The sequence below is a fragment of the Euprymna scolopes genome, chromosome 36 (genome assembly GCF_053919585.1).
Source record: "Euprymna scolopes isolate OS-2025 chromosome 36, ASM5391958v1, whole genome shotgun sequence".
Classification (NCBI taxonomy): domain Eukaryota; kingdom Metazoa; phylum Mollusca; class Cephalopoda; order Sepiida; family Sepiolidae; genus Euprymna; species Euprymna scolopes.
The window spans coordinates 72,681,346-72,699,101 of record NC_136517.1 but is presented as its reverse complement, the minus strand read 5'-3'; positions in this window follow the sequence as shown (position 1 = coordinate 72,699,101).

The following is a 17,756-nucleotide window of genomic DNA, read 5'->3' as shown; positions in this document are numbered from 1 at the left end:
GTTATAATTTTGTTAGGTTTTAAGATTTACACAGTTTAACGATTAATAATATTATAAACATTTGTATATTAAATATGAAATACGGTTTTACTGAATGTTCTTTTGGTTACCTACGGGCTTCCATATTTTGTTCGGTAAAAAGAAACGAACAAAATATGAGGGGGGATTACAAAATGCTTAATATTTGTGCAATAATATTTTCAAATCGGTTTTAATCTAGCGATAAAATAGCTGACAAGAGCCATGTTTATGTAAAAAGTTAATATCTTTTAAAAAAATTCAACACAATTAATTAAAAATCTATGTTGTAACGGAACAGTTTGAAATAATGGAATTTTAATCTTTTTAATCTTTTAAAAATTAACTAATGTTTACGAAGTTTCTTTTTCTTGGCAATTCAACTAATAGCATATATTAATAGTATATATTAATTCGAAAAAACGCTATTAAAAAAACATAATAATATTAAATTTATATCATTTTTTTAATTGCAACTTCAAGGTAAATTTTTGTTCAATACGTGTATTTAAACCTTCAAAAAATAAATATTTTTTTACTTATTTCAACTTTTATGTTTTATAATAAATAGAAATTTCGATAGATTTATATATATTTTGTTCGAATTTCGAAAAAATAAATAGGGGGTAGGGACACGCACTAAAAAATATTTCCCCTCATATATTTTATGGAAACTGCATTTTATATGTAATTTCATTCTAAAATGGATAAGTATCGAAAATTTCACGAAAATCTGACCATTAGTTGATTTTTGCTAGATTTATTAAACATGGGTATGTTTTTACGTTCGGAATGTCTACGACATGGGAACGTTATTTTAAAGCGCCAATTATGTAAGCACGATTTTCGTCTCGCAATTTCATTATTTTCGTTCGATGAAAAACATTTAAAAAATTATTACTGGTTTATTTTGCCCTTCTTTTTTTTAAATGGTACAAAAGTTATATTGATAATATTAATTTACTAGCGGGGGTACCCGGCGTTGCCCGAGTGTTTGTTTCCGGGACGGGGGGGGGGGTTTAAAAAATGTTATGGTAGGTAACTAGGAAGGATCAAACCCGGAGTCATGAGTAAAAGTAGGAAAATAAAGTGTGAAAAAAAACAAAACAAAAAAACATCTGCAACGTTAACAGTTCGGCCACCAAGAAAAGTCCATTCCAGTTGTTTAGGAAAAAAAAAAAAAAAAAAAAAAAAACGACTACGGTAGGTCGGCGCGAACGTGAAAATATAATGTGAATTGTCCAGCACGCTAACCACTACGCCACAGAGCACTGCAGCTTAGTTTAGTGATTTTAAATAACTTCACATGAAAGAACTACGAAGCCAAACCGGTGTTTTCTTCTCAACTGTTCCTTGTGAACGATCCCCAAACGGTGTTAAGTGGTGGCAGGGGGAGGAGGAATTTATTAGAGAGAAAATATTTTACCACTTCCATTGATCTTAACCGATTTTGACCGTGACTTCTCAGCAGAAAAAGTATAGAAATCTAAGATTATCGAGGAATTTGAGAAATAATAAGCCTATAACACACCTCAGATATTGTTCTGCCGTTTGTGCATATTATATTTGCATGAAATATCTTGATTTTTAATCCTATTAAGGTCAAAATCCGACGCGAAAAAATGAGTTCATTTTATTTATATAGAGAGAAGATAGAAGATAGATAGATAGAAAGAAGAAAGATAGAATAGAAGAAGAGAAGATATATATATATATATATATACATATATATATATATATATATATATATATATATATATATGCATATATATATGTATATGTATGTATGTATATATATATGTATGTATATATATATGTATATGTATGTATGTATATATATATATATATATATATATATATATATATATATATATATATATATAATGGGTTAAGAAATTCCAACGAAAGAAAGATGTATATTTAAATAAGTGTATTTTTTAACATTATTTTATTATTCCGTGTCTTGGTTTTTCATTGAGAATTATGTTTAGATCATTGTAATAAACAACATACAATAGTACATTCACTAAAAAAGAAAAAGACTTCCTTACAAACTTCACAACAAACACAAACATCTTCTATAGGCTACCCAAAATACACAAATCTAACCAGGTAAGACATGCCATCAACATACAAAAGTCGGAGTACATAAGCACCCCAAACCCCAACGACATCACATTCAGACCCATAGTAGCAGGACCATCATGCACAACAAGCAGACTTAGCAACCTAATAGATATACTATTACAGCCCTTCACCAATCTAGTCAGAAGTTTTGTAAGAGATGACACACACTTCCTTAGCTCCCTACCACAAACAGTAGACGATGGGACAATACTAGCCACACTCGATGTTAGCAGCCTATATAGCAATATCCCACACAATCTAGGAAAAGAAGCTATCGCATATTGGATTGACAAACATACACAGACTTTACACCCCAGATTCAATAAACAATTCGTGATTGATAGCATCGACATAATCCTCAATAATAACTCCTTCCAATTCAATAATGACAACTACATCCAAATACTAGGCACGGCAATGGGTACTAAAATGGCACCGACATATGCCACCCTTACACTCGCCTTCCCAGAAGAGGCCCTTTAAGAAAGGATAGAGCAAAAGTACGGGCACAATATAAAACACTCTTCATCTTGGAAAAGATACCTAGACGACTGCTTTATCCTCTGGAGAACCACATGAGGGATATCAAAGAACTCCACACTCTGCTACAAAATCTAGACCCAAAAATAAACTTCACACTAGAACAAAGCCCCACAGAACTACCTGTCCTAGACATCCTAGTAACAATAAAAAACAACAACATAATCACAGACATCTACCACAAACCCACAGACACTCCACAATATCTCCACTTCAAAAGCCATCATCCTAAAAACTGTCTAAAATCAATACCCTACTCCCTAGCACGTAGAGTATGCACCATAGTAACAGACAGACACCTCCGTTCGACTAGACTGAATGAACTACAAATAACACCGCAGAAAAGAGGATATTCACTACCACTAATACAGAAAGGTATTGAACTGGCTGAAAAAATTCCAATAGACCAACTAAGAATCCCAAAAGAACACAACAAAGAACAAATTCTAGCATACGTCTCTACACACAACACAAACAACCCAGAACTATTCACACAGATAACAAAAAACCTTATCCTCCTTAATCAGAACAACAAACTATATAACATATTTAAAACAACAAAAATAATAAAAAGCAAACGCCAACCCAAAAACTTAAAACACATCCTAACTTCCTCAAAACTCGTTCCACACATTACAAAAGGGGGTTACAAAATGCAGCAAACCGCGATGTGGAGGACGTAACATAATAATAGAAGGTAACACATACACATTCAAAACCCCAGCACAAACATTCAAAATAAAAAAGGATCTAAATTGCACCTCCAGAAATGTAGTATATGCACTAAGATGCACAGCATGCAACAAATCCTACATAGGCGCCACCAAATATTTCAGCAATAGAATGGCCTTACATAAGAGCAACATCAAAATTGCAGATAACAGACACCTCTATGTTTCAAAACATGTACACACATGCAATGGAAACAGTTTTAAAATAATGCCAATCTTCCAAACAGACAATTATTTTTATTTACTTATACAGGAAAAAAACTTCACCACAAAATTCACTCCTGAACTGAACAGAGCCTAATATCAACACACAAAAACATGAAATGCAAGGCACACTGGCATGCACATCCATATACATATACACACCCACACATAAAGCAGAACCGACACATTAAAACACACACACGCGCGCGCATGCAACCACACACAGACATAACACCCCTATCTCTAATACAACACACTGAACAATACCAACCCTACTTAACCTCGAAACCAACAGCACTAGGAAACACCTAGAACCATAGTATAATATCTGTTCCAACACCTCGCTCCCTCCTCAGTTAGTGGAGGAGAAATCCCTCATGACTGAGGAAACTATCATCCCTTCTATCATCTCCCTCTCATATCTATACCCCTCCAATTGGCCCCTCCCCTCTGGGGAACAAGATCTTCCCCACACTAGGAACCGATCCTGGGTCTGGTCATACCCACATGGGGAGACAAATCAATAGAAACATTAAAAAATCCCCTATACATATTTTTAAATACACCCCTCTATCTAAACAAACATAATATAAAGAATACCCGAAAAGACTGAAACGAAAAATCAAAATACTAAAATCCAAGAATCCAAAAAAATAAATATCAAAATAGAATGAAAGCACCCCTACCCCTATTTCAGAAGAGCTGGTTCTCCCCCTTTTTCCCCTCACACATACACATTAGTAACGACCTTGGATCACAGTCACCTTCCTAGGGAAGCAAATAACCTCATAATACTATAAAACAGTACACACATTCTCAAACCAATAAAAGAAAACACACACACACACACACACACACACACACACCCTACCCTACCCTACTCTAAAGGAAAAGAAAAAACACAAGCAGAAAGAGAGAGTGAGAGAGAGAGAAACACAACACAGGAGTGATCACAGCCGAGGTCAGCGGCTTTGACAAGCCCAATAAAAGAGTAATAAAAATTGAGCATTCCAATGAATAATAGATACTTACACACTTCCACCCATTGGAAACACTTCAAATAAACTACGAAAATGCTATTTTTACATCTCCAACACATTTGAAAATAATTTCTGACGAGGACGCTTCACAGAACGTCTGAAACGCGTTAAAAACGATTTCAATGATTCAAAAACATTATTACAATGATCTAAACATAATTCTCAATGAAAAACCAAGACACGGAATAATAAAATAATGTTAAAAAATACACATTGTTGGTGACTAACCCCTTATTAAATATATATATATATATATATATATATATATATATATATATATATATATATATATATAGCCATTTATTTGTTTCTCTTACTCGTGTTTCTCAATTTCATTCTGGGACTTTTACGTGCATACTTAAGTTTACCTAATTATTAACGCTAACTTTCGCGCTTTTTGTCTGGGTCAGTTTGACCTTGCTTTTCAAATTTAAACTTTCACCGTTTTTCCGTTTTTTTTTTGTTTTTTGTTTTTTTTAAACCTTAATTTACTTCATTCCTCCGGCCTTGGCAGACGTGTTTTAAATATTCTCTCCAGTGTTTTTTCTGTGCGCATTTGAACTTTTCTTTTAATGATTTGGAACTCATTCCATTTGTGATTTTTTCCAAGGAATTCTGCCTTTTGGATCATTTTGGACCATTTGGAACTTACCTGTTGTATTGGAAATTTTTAATTCGACCGTGTTTGGATTTTACCATTCTTGGATTTTTTACCCTTCACCGGACTATCCATTCATGTGAAATCTTTTTGTCATTTTTCTTTTACCTCCTACTCCCCTTACTTTTTAACCAAGTAAGATCTGTGACTTACTTGTAGTTTCATTAAATACTTTTACATGCAAAATACGATCCCGCATTTTGCTAATTCCTGCCCTCTGATGAGAAGGAGAGTATTTCTTCGAAACTCCGCGGATTAAGGACTATCCACTTATCTTGTGCTTTCTTTTTTAAAATTAAATATGTTTTTAACTCTTTTTCAAGATGTCTTTTAACATGTTTTATTAATCATTTGTTCATATATATATATATATATATATATATATATATATATATATATATATATATATATATATATATACAGGGTGACCGAAAAAACAAAAACAAAAGCTATATGGAAGCCATCTAGAACATATGCTGTAGAACGGAGAAAAAAAGGCCAAAGGCCAAAGACCCTAGTGTTTTGATGTGATGTTTTGAATATAATAAACTAGTTAAGATCAAAGTTTCATTTCATTCGGATAAAACACTAAGAAACGGGGCCTAATTAGAGTTGGGGCCCGTTTTTGTTTGGGGGGGGATCACCCTCTGTATATATATATATATATATATATATATATATATATATATATATATATATATATATATATATATATATATAAACTTTTACAGAGAGTGAAGCATTTGATATGTTCTCGTATTACACATTTCACAATGTCATCAAGTGAATAAAGTGAAGTTTTTTTCGTGCGTATTATTTTATTTGAAGATATTTTTTTTAAATGTTCGTGGAATTTGTTTTTTTTTTAATGTGCCTTATTTATTTTATTTTATTTATTTATTTTTTATTTTTTTGGCATGTTGATTCTTATTAACTGATTCAATTTCCTAATTCTTTTATTTTGTTTTGTTTGTACAATATAATTTCGATGTAATTGCCTTCTTCTTTTGAAAAACTATTAATAAAAATAGCGCCAGGTAATTTCAGAGGAAGTTACGTCTTTTGAAAGTATACCATCAAAAATAAATAAATAAATTAGAATCACGTGACCTAAATTTTTCGACGCCATGAATTTGGGATTTCTCAAATACATCAGTACCTTTGTGTGCACGCATTCTACCGATCGATAAAGCATCTTACAAATCTGCTATCTGGTTGTAACTGCGTGGTGTGAAGACATATTGTACGGAGGCGTAAATATTCATCGTTATGCTAGACTTGATGGTGCCACAAAAACAAAACACCATTTTCTTTCCAAATAAAAAAAACCCCCAAAAAACAAATCAACAACCACTTAAGAAAATACATTTGATACCGTTGTTTGCTTCTTTCAAAACACGCAATGAACTCTCATTGTTTTTTTTGGGGGGGGGGTTATTTACTAGCGATTACGCAATACCAATTGGAAACAATTCATTTGTTGTGAGTATTTAGAAATATCAGTTTTTGATTGCGGAGGATGTAGAGGGCGCGGATAGAATAAAGATTTGTTTTCTCTCGCGAATGTCTCTACTTAGCCATTTAGCAGCACACTGACCAGTCACTTTACAGGGTGCCTTGATTCCATGTCCCCTAAGGAACTTCTTCAGCTCTTTTGGGAAATCAGTAATATACTAATATACACACAGAAACCTATATGCATATCTTGTGACAGCCAAAATGAACATAAGTACTAAATTTCTCCTTACAATAAAAACACTTTATTTTATTTAGAACGTTCTTGGACATTTTTAACTCTCATTTTGAATTCTTATTCTTAGCAAACCGTCTACATAGTTAATTTCCTGCGTCGAGGGCAAATGTGGTGAGAAACTAAAAATCAAATTTTCCATACCAAATAAATATATTTTTGTATATTTTAAACCCAATACTTAAGCTCAGACCTAGAATTTCGACGTTCTCAGACGCACACGTCAATCAAAGTATTTTATCGCTTGCAAATTACTTTCGATTGTTTGTTTCTAATTTAATTTATGGTTTTCCCCCCTTTTTCCATCAAAAGGGTTCACTGAATCATTTGGTTAGAAATTCTCTCTTGAGTAAATTTTTATTTACGTCCGAGTTAGCCTAGACATCCTTATTGATGATACAAGCTTTGTTGCTTAATCTGGTCTTTGACATCTTGGTTAATAATCTATCGCCACATTTATCCTTAGAATCTAAGTCATTTGAAATCGAATGTATCTAACTTTCTCTCTGGACTAATCTTCAAATGCAAACTTTCACATCCATATAGCAACGTGGACAAAACGCTGCTGATACAACATAACGGATAAATAATTTAAGACGTTAATATCAAATCAAAGCAATGCAACCCTCTTCTACAGTACGCACGATTTGTTGCTATTTAATGAAGAAGACAATTTGATTTGAACTCAGTTTAAGCATGACGTCATCCATAAGATCAATTGTTGCACCCTCAACCTTATGTCACGCATGCAGCGATGAAATTGTTATAATCATCGCAGAAACATTAAAGTTCATAATAGTTATTCATAATTTGGTTGCTAGTTGTTCTTTTTGTGCCCACTTCTGTGGTCATCCTTCTCGACCGAGAGAATGTCTGTCCTGTAATCAAACATTCTTATTTATACCCGCAAAAAGACTAACTTGACACAAAACTGATAAGAGACAGCAACGCAATCTTCGTTTCAAGAGATCAAAATTACGAATTATTTATATCTTGTCAGCTCACTTCATTACACGCCCGACCACCCCTACGTGTTTCCTAACAAACTATTTTCATCACCCTCTCTCTTTGATCCCATGTGATGTCATGAAATTTTGATACATTTCAACAGCCTAAGAAATTTTCAATTACGTGAACAACAATTGACATCTGATAACCTCCTAGCGATTCCATTTCATATTATTCTCAACTTGCTAAATGATATATTAGGGGAATTTACTCGCAAAATCACGAACGCACACCACAAAATAAGTAAAAAACAAAAAACAAAAAAAAACAACAAAAAAAAAACAACAACGTATTTTCACGTCTGATCATCTATTATTACATTAAAGCTAAGTTGTCAACGTTTGTTTCCTTAATGTTTTTTTCTATATATTTTAATCACACAAAATTCATTGTTTTTAAGATTGAATTAAGTTTGAAAAAAAATATCCCATCATATATGCGACATGCCAAACCTGCACATTGTCAATGTTACTGCATTATAATATAATCATTTTTATACAGTATAACCACGTTAACACACCGGTTTCGGTTAGATTTGAAGTTAAGCATCCTTGAGCCTCGTCACTATTAAAATGGATGAACATTTGAGCATACGAGGTGCTCTATGAGCTTTCACTATTGTTTCTGGTCGTTCTTGACTTGTACATGCCACTGGGATCAAGCAATGTCAACACAGAAGTGGAGCGGTTAGAGATTGAGCAATCATTGCTTCACAATTCAGCGCGTATTAGGCATCACCCTTTCAGGCTGATCAGATGGTCCTCGTCGTTCTGGCAGACGAACATCCTATCCTATATGATAATTAGGGCTAGGACAACAGCATATTCTTTTCATTGTTTTGACTCTCGAGTGTATATCCGTTGATCTCTTATATGCTTTTATATAGAGTGATGTGGTTCTCGGTTGATTCTGTGTCTAACTGTGTCGGATATACACTCGAGAGCCAAAACAATGAAAAGAATATGCTGTTGTTATAGCCCTAATAATAATTTGCGAAGCAACGGTATTCTTGATACCAAATCAGTTGTCGATGAGCGTAAGCGATGCTATTGCTATCCATGATTTATGGTCATAGTTTCCTCCTCTAGATCCGCCGTCTTATATATATGCTTTTTAAACATTAACACATTATTAACAAAATAATCTCGAGGAGAATGTTGCCCCTCACCACCCAAATGGTCATTCAGTATGAAGAGGCTATATTTTGTGCATTGAATAGTGCATGAAGACCAGTCGATATCTTCACTCTTATTTAAGGGCCTTAAAATTTCGGCGGTGAATATTCTCGCATTTATACATGATTTAAATAAACTGCTGATTAGAGATTTTATTCAATTGGGATTCAATACTTCCACTACTGCTGCCGTTGCTTCGGATATGTTTAGCAACCTAACAATGATTTGTGCCAGGTTACAAAATATTATTTGAATCCTTCGGACTACGTTTTTCATCTTCAGTGTTACATTTCACAACGTTTCGATGTAACCTCCAACCTTTTCAGGTGTATCTTGTCGGTCTTGGGAATCTTCTGCCGAGCTTGGAAAACTGTACGGAATTTCGAACGGATACCTTTATTAAATCCATCAGGGTAGAAGGCTCTTATTTCATCAGTAATGACTAGGTAGAAGTCATTAATACGCTGTTGTATTTTGAGTGTCGCCTGCACGTAGAATTGAACTTTCAACCCCCAGAAGAGTGTAACTGACAACTAAATTATACGAAGTACTTTATCCACTACGCCCGCGTGCCCTTGCGGACAGTCCGAATATGTATTTTCACAGCCTTAAACCTATTCTAGATGTGCAATCTTACTGAATCCGAGTTTTGCAAAAAGATTCCCGAGTTTGACAAGACACATCTGACGAATGTCGAGGGTTACATCAAACTTTTGTTGTGATATTATCTCAAGATAATAACAATAGTCCGAAGAATCCAAACAACACGAATAATCAATCCTAATCTAAAATTGAGCAACATAAAGTATACTAGGTTATCTATAGATTAATGGGATAGCATGCGTTATTTATTTTGTGTGTCACGATTACATTCGAGATTCTCGTTTTTGCGGATTCCATTTCTTGTAATAAATAATTTTACCAATAATTCTTCATAAGTTTTGGTTTCTGCTTCGACTATAACTGATAGCACTTCAGTCATCTATAATTAATTTAATTATATATATATATATATATATATATAAAATTAATTTAATTATATATATATATATGATTAAATTAATTATAGATGACCACACACACACACACACACACACACACACACACACACACACACACACACACACACACACACACACACACACAAAATGGGTTAATAAATTCCAACGAAAGAAAGATGTATATTTAAATAAGGGAGTAGTCACCAACAATGTGTATTTTTTAACATTATTTTATTATTCCGTGTCTTGGTTTTTCATTGAGAATTATGTTTGGATCATTGTAATAATGTTTTTAAGTCATTGAAATCGTTTACGCGCGTTTCAGACGGTCTGTGATGCGTCCTCGTCAGAAATTATTTTCAAATGTGTAAAAATGGCGATGTGTGTGTGTGTGTGTGCGTGCGTGCGTGTGTGTGTGTGTGTGTGTGTTTATGTGTGTGTTTATGTGTGTGTGCGCGTGTGTGTGCGTGTGTGTGTTTGCTTTTATTGGTTTGGGAATGTGTATATTGTTTTATAGTATTTTGGGGTTATTTGCTTTCTTAGGAAGGCGGCTGTGGTCCGAGGTCGTTACTAATGTGTATGTGTGGGGAGGGGGGACTGGCTCTTCTGAAGTAAGGGTAGGGGTGCTTTCATTCTATTTTGATATTTAGTTTTTGGATTCTTGGATTTTAGTATTGTGATTTTTCGTTTTAGTCTTATATTATGTTTGTTTAGAAAGAGGGGTGTATTTAAAATAGGGGATTTTTTTAATGTTTCTATTTATTTGTCTCCCCATGTGGGTATGGCCAGACCCAGGATCGGTTCCTAGTGTGGGGAAGATTTTGTTCCTCAGAGGGGGGGCATTGGAGGGGGTGTAGGTATGGGACGAGGATGATAGACGGGATGATAGTCGTTTCAGTCATGAGGGGGTTCTCCTCCACTGACTGAGGAGGGAGCGAGGTGTTGGAACAGATATTATACTATGGTTCTAGGTGTCTCCTAGTGTTGTTGGTTTCGAGGTTAAGTAGGGTTGGTATTGTTCAGTGTGTTGTATTAGAGATAGGGGTGTTATGTCTGTGTGTGGTTGTATGCGCGCACGTGTGTGTGTTTTAATGTGTCGGTTCTGATTTATGTGTGGGTGTGTATATGTGTATGTGTATGGGTGTGCATGCGAGTGTACCTTACATTTCATGTTTTTGTGTGATGGTATTAGGTTCTGTTCAGTTCAGGAGTGAATCTGGTGATGAAGTTTTTTTCCTGTGTAAGTAAATAAAAATAATTGTCTGTTTGGAAGATTGGCATTATTTTGAAGTTGTTTCCACTGCATGTGTGTACGTGTTTTGAAACATAGAGGTGTCTGTTATCTGCAATTTTCTATCAATTTATCAAAATTGCAGATAACAGACTGAGGAACAAAATCTTCCCCACACTAGGAACCGATCCTGGGTCTGGCCATACCCACATGGGGAGACAAATAAATAGAAACATTAAAAAATCCCCTATTTTAAATACACCCCTCTTTCTAAACAAACATAATATAAGACTAAAACGAAAAATCACAATGCTAAAATCCAAGAATCCAAAAACTAAATATCAAAATAGAATGAAAGCACCCCTACCCTTACTTCAGAAGAGCCAGTTCCCCCCTCCCCACACATACACATTAGAAACGACCTCGGACCACAGCCGCCTTCCTAAGGGAGCAAATAACTCCAAAATACTATAAAACAATATACACATTCCCAAACCAATAAAAGCAAACACACACATGCACACACACGCGCACACACACACACATAAACACACACGCACACACACACACACACACACACACACACACCTACCCCACCCTAAAGGAAAAGAAAAAAACATTAGCAGAAAGAGATAGCGACTGACTACAGCGAGGTCAACGGCTCCCTGGACAAACCAAATAAAAAAGCAATAAAAATTCAGCATACCAATGTATAATAAACGCTTACAAGCCTCCACCCCTTGGGAAAACTTCAAACTAACTACGAAAATCGCCATTTTTACACATTTGAAAATAATTTCTGACGAGGACGCATCGCAGACCGTCTGAAACGCGCGTAAACGATTTCAATGACTTAAAAACATTATTACAATGATCCAAACATAATTCTCAATGAAAAACCAAGACACGGAATAATAAAATAATGTTAAAAAATACACATTGTTGGTGACTACTCCCTATATATATATATATATATATATATATATATATATATATACTAGCTGTACCCTGCCACCCGTTGCTGTGGCTTAATTTGGTGTAATGGAAAATTCTAATAAAAGAGAAAATGCATGTTTCTTATATTCTTAGTACAGCAATCCACTCTAAAAAAAAAAAATGAAAAAAATGGTACTCTTGCAGAATTGGATCCTGATCCTCAGGATTACCGTCAATCATGGCTTTGGGCTCGACCAACAATCAGTGGATAAAGCTAACGTTGAAACGCTAAATGTTTTTTTTCTTTTCTTTTCACAAAAATGTGAGTTAGTAATTAATATTTGAGTGATGGGGGGGGGTACTATACACAGATTCGAAAAAGTTGTCCAAAAACAAATGAAAGCAAAGATAAGGTAAGTTACATTTTTACCTAACTGGATAATTGTTTAGTGTTTTTAGGCAAGGTAAAATGTTTAATCGGCTGGAAAAACAGAAATGGTTGCAGACTGTTGAATACGTTAAGTTTGGGAAATTAAGTTGAAAACTAAAAACTATACAATACAGTGTCAAAAACCCACCGAATATGTTACCATGACATAGGCTGACATAATCGGTGGGGTTGTGACAGTATTTTGTATAGTTTTTTAGTTTTAACTCACTTTCTCAAACTTAACATAATCAACAGTGTCCGCCATCATTTGTATCTTTCAAATACACCGATAAACACTGTTTTTCGAGCTGACTAAACGTTACATTAAATGAAAAGGGTTTGTATTAACAGATACAAAGAAGTTGTCAAAAAATGAATATATAACAAATAAATGTTATCAAAGGCAAGAAAAGTAAATGTTCTACCTAACTGGATAAGATTGTAGTGTTTTTATGTAATGTATAATGTTTAATCAGTTCAAAAACATGCAGTGTTTATGTTTTTGAAAAATACAAATGGCGCCAGACTGTATCGAACACGTTAAGTTTGGGGAAATTTTGGGAAAATGAGTTTAAACTAAAAAAACTATACAAAATACTGTTAGGAACTCACTCAATATATGTTACTGTGGTGTAGGTTGACATATAATCAGTGGTTTTAAATTTTGATCGATACAGGTAATGACTTTTAAGAGTCCCTTTTAGTGATTACCTGGTTTGAGGATATTATACAACTAAATGGCAAATCTGCCCCAAAAATCCGGTATTATTTTACTTTAAGGCCCGTCTCATGTTCGTATATAACGAAATATTTTATTGTAGATTTCAGTGTACTAAAAACGAATCTGCAAACCGTTTCCGTTGCAAAAAGAAAGTTTTCATGATATGAAGAAATTACTTTTTCGAAAAGTGGGTGATCACTTTTCAATTTAAATTTAACTTAGAATGAGCACCCACTTTCTGGCCACCTGAGAGAGGGGCATTTTTCTGTGTGTGTGTGGGGGGTGGGGGCGGCCGACCCCCCGCCTCTCCAACCAATTTAAGCAGGTAATTTTAAAGGATTTTCCAAGGGTAGAAAGAAAGCCCCCACCCCAAATATCATGGCCACAAAGTGGGTGATCATTTTACGTTAAATTATTATGGAAAAGTGATCCTTCACTTTTTTTTAACAAACATTTCTTCATATCTTGGAAACTACTCGTTTGCCTTAATTATAAACGTTATTTTCGTTTTCAGCGACCCCGAAAACCTACAGGAGTGGTAATTTTAAAGGAATTTTCGAGGATGGAGTAATTCCTCATATTTACCTTTTTTTTTTTTTTTTTTTCCAATAACATAAGAAATTAAGAATTAGACAAATTTATGGGGCTAATGCACTTACCGATCCGTACTATTTTTTTAATCGTATTTCCAAGTTTAATTAAAGTTTTTTTTTTATTATTATTCAATTGTATTCTAAATAATGTTAATGCTTCTGTACTGTTCCTTGTCTGCTTAAGTTTAATTTTTGTTTATTAAATTGTTAGGTGAAAGTCCAGAATAGTTACAAAACACCCTCTTCTCCCCATGTTAAGAATGGCTTTTTAAATAATAACGTTATTATTTCAGCACGGATCAATAAGTGCACGAAAAGCATTCATATTTTAGAATAGATGCAAAACTCCCTCCCCATGTTAAGAATAGCTTTCTAAATAACGGTATTATTTCAGCACGGTACCTTCTCTGCATAATTACTATCTTTTGTTTATTAAACTGTTAGGTGAAAATATAAAGTAGTTACAGAACACTCTCCCTTTCCCATGTTAAGAATGGCTTTCTTAATAGCGTTATTTCAGCACGGTACCTTCTCTGCATAAGTACCATGTTTTGTTTATTAAATTGTTAGGTGAAAGTACAATACTCATGCAGAGAGTGATCCGTGTTGAAATAATAACGTTATTATTTAAAAAGCCATTTTAACATGGGCAGGGAGGGTTATTTTAACCTTACAATTGAATAAAAAACATATAAAACTAATTAAACCTGGAAATACGATTTAAAAAATAGCGCGGACAAAAAAAAAACAAAACAAAAAAACTGTACTTTACCAACGAATCTTATATCGAAAAAAAAAAAAAACTCAAAAAGCAAGCGACAAACTTTTTTTTGGCCTTATATAATAAAGAAAAAATGTGTAAATTAAAAAATTTGGAAGATAAACAAATGAATTATGTTTTTTTAATAGCGTTATTTCAGCACGGTATCTTCTCTGCATAAGTACCATGTTTTGTTTATTAAATTGTTAGGTGAAAGTACAGTACTCATGCAGAGAGTGATCCGTGTTGAAATAATAAGGTTATTATTTAAAAAGCCATTCTTAACATGGGGAGGGGAGGGTGTATTTTAACCTTACAATTGAATAAAAAACATATAAAACTAATTAAACCTGGAAATACGATTTACAAAATAGCGCGGACAAAAAAAAAAACTGTACTTTACCAACGAATCTTATATCGAAAAACAAAAAAAAAACTCAAAAAGCAAGCGACAAACTTTTTTTTTGGCCTTATATAATAAAGAAAAGATGTGTAAATTAAAAAATTTGGAAGATAAACAAATGAAATATGTTTTTTTTTGTTTTTTTTACTTATCGAGTTAACAGAAAATGAAATCTTTCGTCAATTCGTGGCTGTGAAATGAATCGAACCGGAAGTTCAGTTTTATCAACAGAACAGATTCGCAGTAATGGTTAAAAAATTATATTTATTTTATTTAATATTTTAATTTTAATAATTCGCGAGGTAAATTTATTTTAATAACATAAAAACATACCTCGACTCTAAAAATGGGTTGTCTGAAAATTTCAAATAAATTGGTAACGTAGAAATATGGTTTTATTCGTTTAGAACGAACCAACTTTACATTTATATATATATATATATATATATATATATATATATATATATATATATATATATATATATATATATAGTTTCGATTTCGATTCAAGCTGATGAACCCAAGTCATATGAATATATTTTTTATTTTTGAAATCGCAACTTTATCATATATAAAAAATCGATAGAACATTAACTCTATAATAATGCATAATATAATAATGCATAATATAATAATGCACTTAAAACCACCTTTACTAAACTATCTTTACACCATACGACATTCGCAAGAATTAAAATATCATATTTAAGCATACTTTACGACCGGGCTACATCGGGCGTCCCTGCTAGCTTAGGTAAATACTTTTGCAGTTTTAACAAAAGAGCTACAATAATATCAGAGCGTCTCCATTTACGCTGAACATCTACAGTGTTCCAACATCAATATATTACATATAAATGAGTCCCCTGTGGAATTTTCACAGGTTCCGCTAGTAATAGATTATAGCATGAGAATACTGGGCGATTAGCGCAATCTCGTTAGGAAAAACCAGAAGATGTTCTCCATCTTGAGCCACGCTTCAACATTCTTAATGTTTTTAGTTATTCCTTTTCGATTGCACTACGCTTATGCAGACTAGACACATATGAATACAGCGTAATCGACTTAATCTCAATTCTATTCAAAATCTATAAACGCTAATCTTTATCCATTTATTTGCCCAACGCCTGGGATTAGCAAATTGCAAAGCTGCAGACGAGAAGACTTAGACCCCCACCAAAAAAATCCCCAAGGACAAAACAAAAAAGATAAAAATAAATGGAAAAATTTCATGAATGCAATTTTGACATTCAAAAGTAAAAGTCAGAAGAGTAGGATGAAATATCGAAAACACATTTTTAAACGTAAAATTAAAAACCCGTTTGTTGCAAGGAATGTAAACTCTCTTTATCTGGCTAGATAACATTTTATACCGGTATCCTATATCCCTATTAGGCATGGAGCTTTATTGCCACATCTGCGCAAGTACACCAACCACTAACATTTCCCTCCTGGATAGGGTCCCAAAATAGCTCTGCTAAATTTCCAATCTACCATTGTAGTGTGTATCCCTTGTTTTACATGTACTTTCACCAAATGTGCTCCGATGAACTTGCTGCACATGTACCCCCGCAAGAAAAAATACCTACAGCTCACCTGATATCACTAACCCTAAGTTCCTAGATAATAGTTTTTAAAAAGAGTTAACGTTTTGCGATGGCGGTAAAACATTCTAGAGTTCTTGGAATGATTCGGACTACTGTTCTCACCTTGAGTTTTAATTTTAAACCGTTTCGGTCTATGTAACCTCCGACCTTCTTCAGATGAATCTTGTCGGTAAGGACCTGTGACGTAGTGGGAAAAGTACTTAGTAAAATTCAGTTGTAAGTTACACTGTTTTGGAGGCTGAAGGTTCAATCCTTAGTATCGGCGACACTCAAAATACAATTTACTTATCTCATGTTAAAGATTATAACATGTTTCTACATTAACAAATCAAATTCTGTCTGAGAGTACCGACTCGATGAAAATTAAATAAAACCGAAAATAATTCCACACTTCACAATTTCTCTTCTAAAGTGTATAACATATTACTACCTGTGTTCAATCGAGTTAAGGTCAAGGTCATGAAACGGTGAAAGGCTGATATTTGGTGATAACATGGGCGTCGTTCATCATCAAAACTTACTACGTAGCCCATTTTGTACATTTTTATATGACCTTGACATTTGACCTTGACATTTGACCTTGACATTTAACATTTACATTTGACATTTGACCTTGAACAATTCGGTCATATTCAAAATCTTGACAAAATTGTTTTCCGCATTTGATGTATGCATCTGATACTCTTTAATGACAATTTCATTTTGATCAAATAAATAATTTTTAATTATGAACGTTTCAAGGGCATAACTTTGGGAATGCTTCATACAATATGGAGAAGGAAAGTCTAAATAAAACTTTGGCCCATCCTTAAGCACGGTTTTA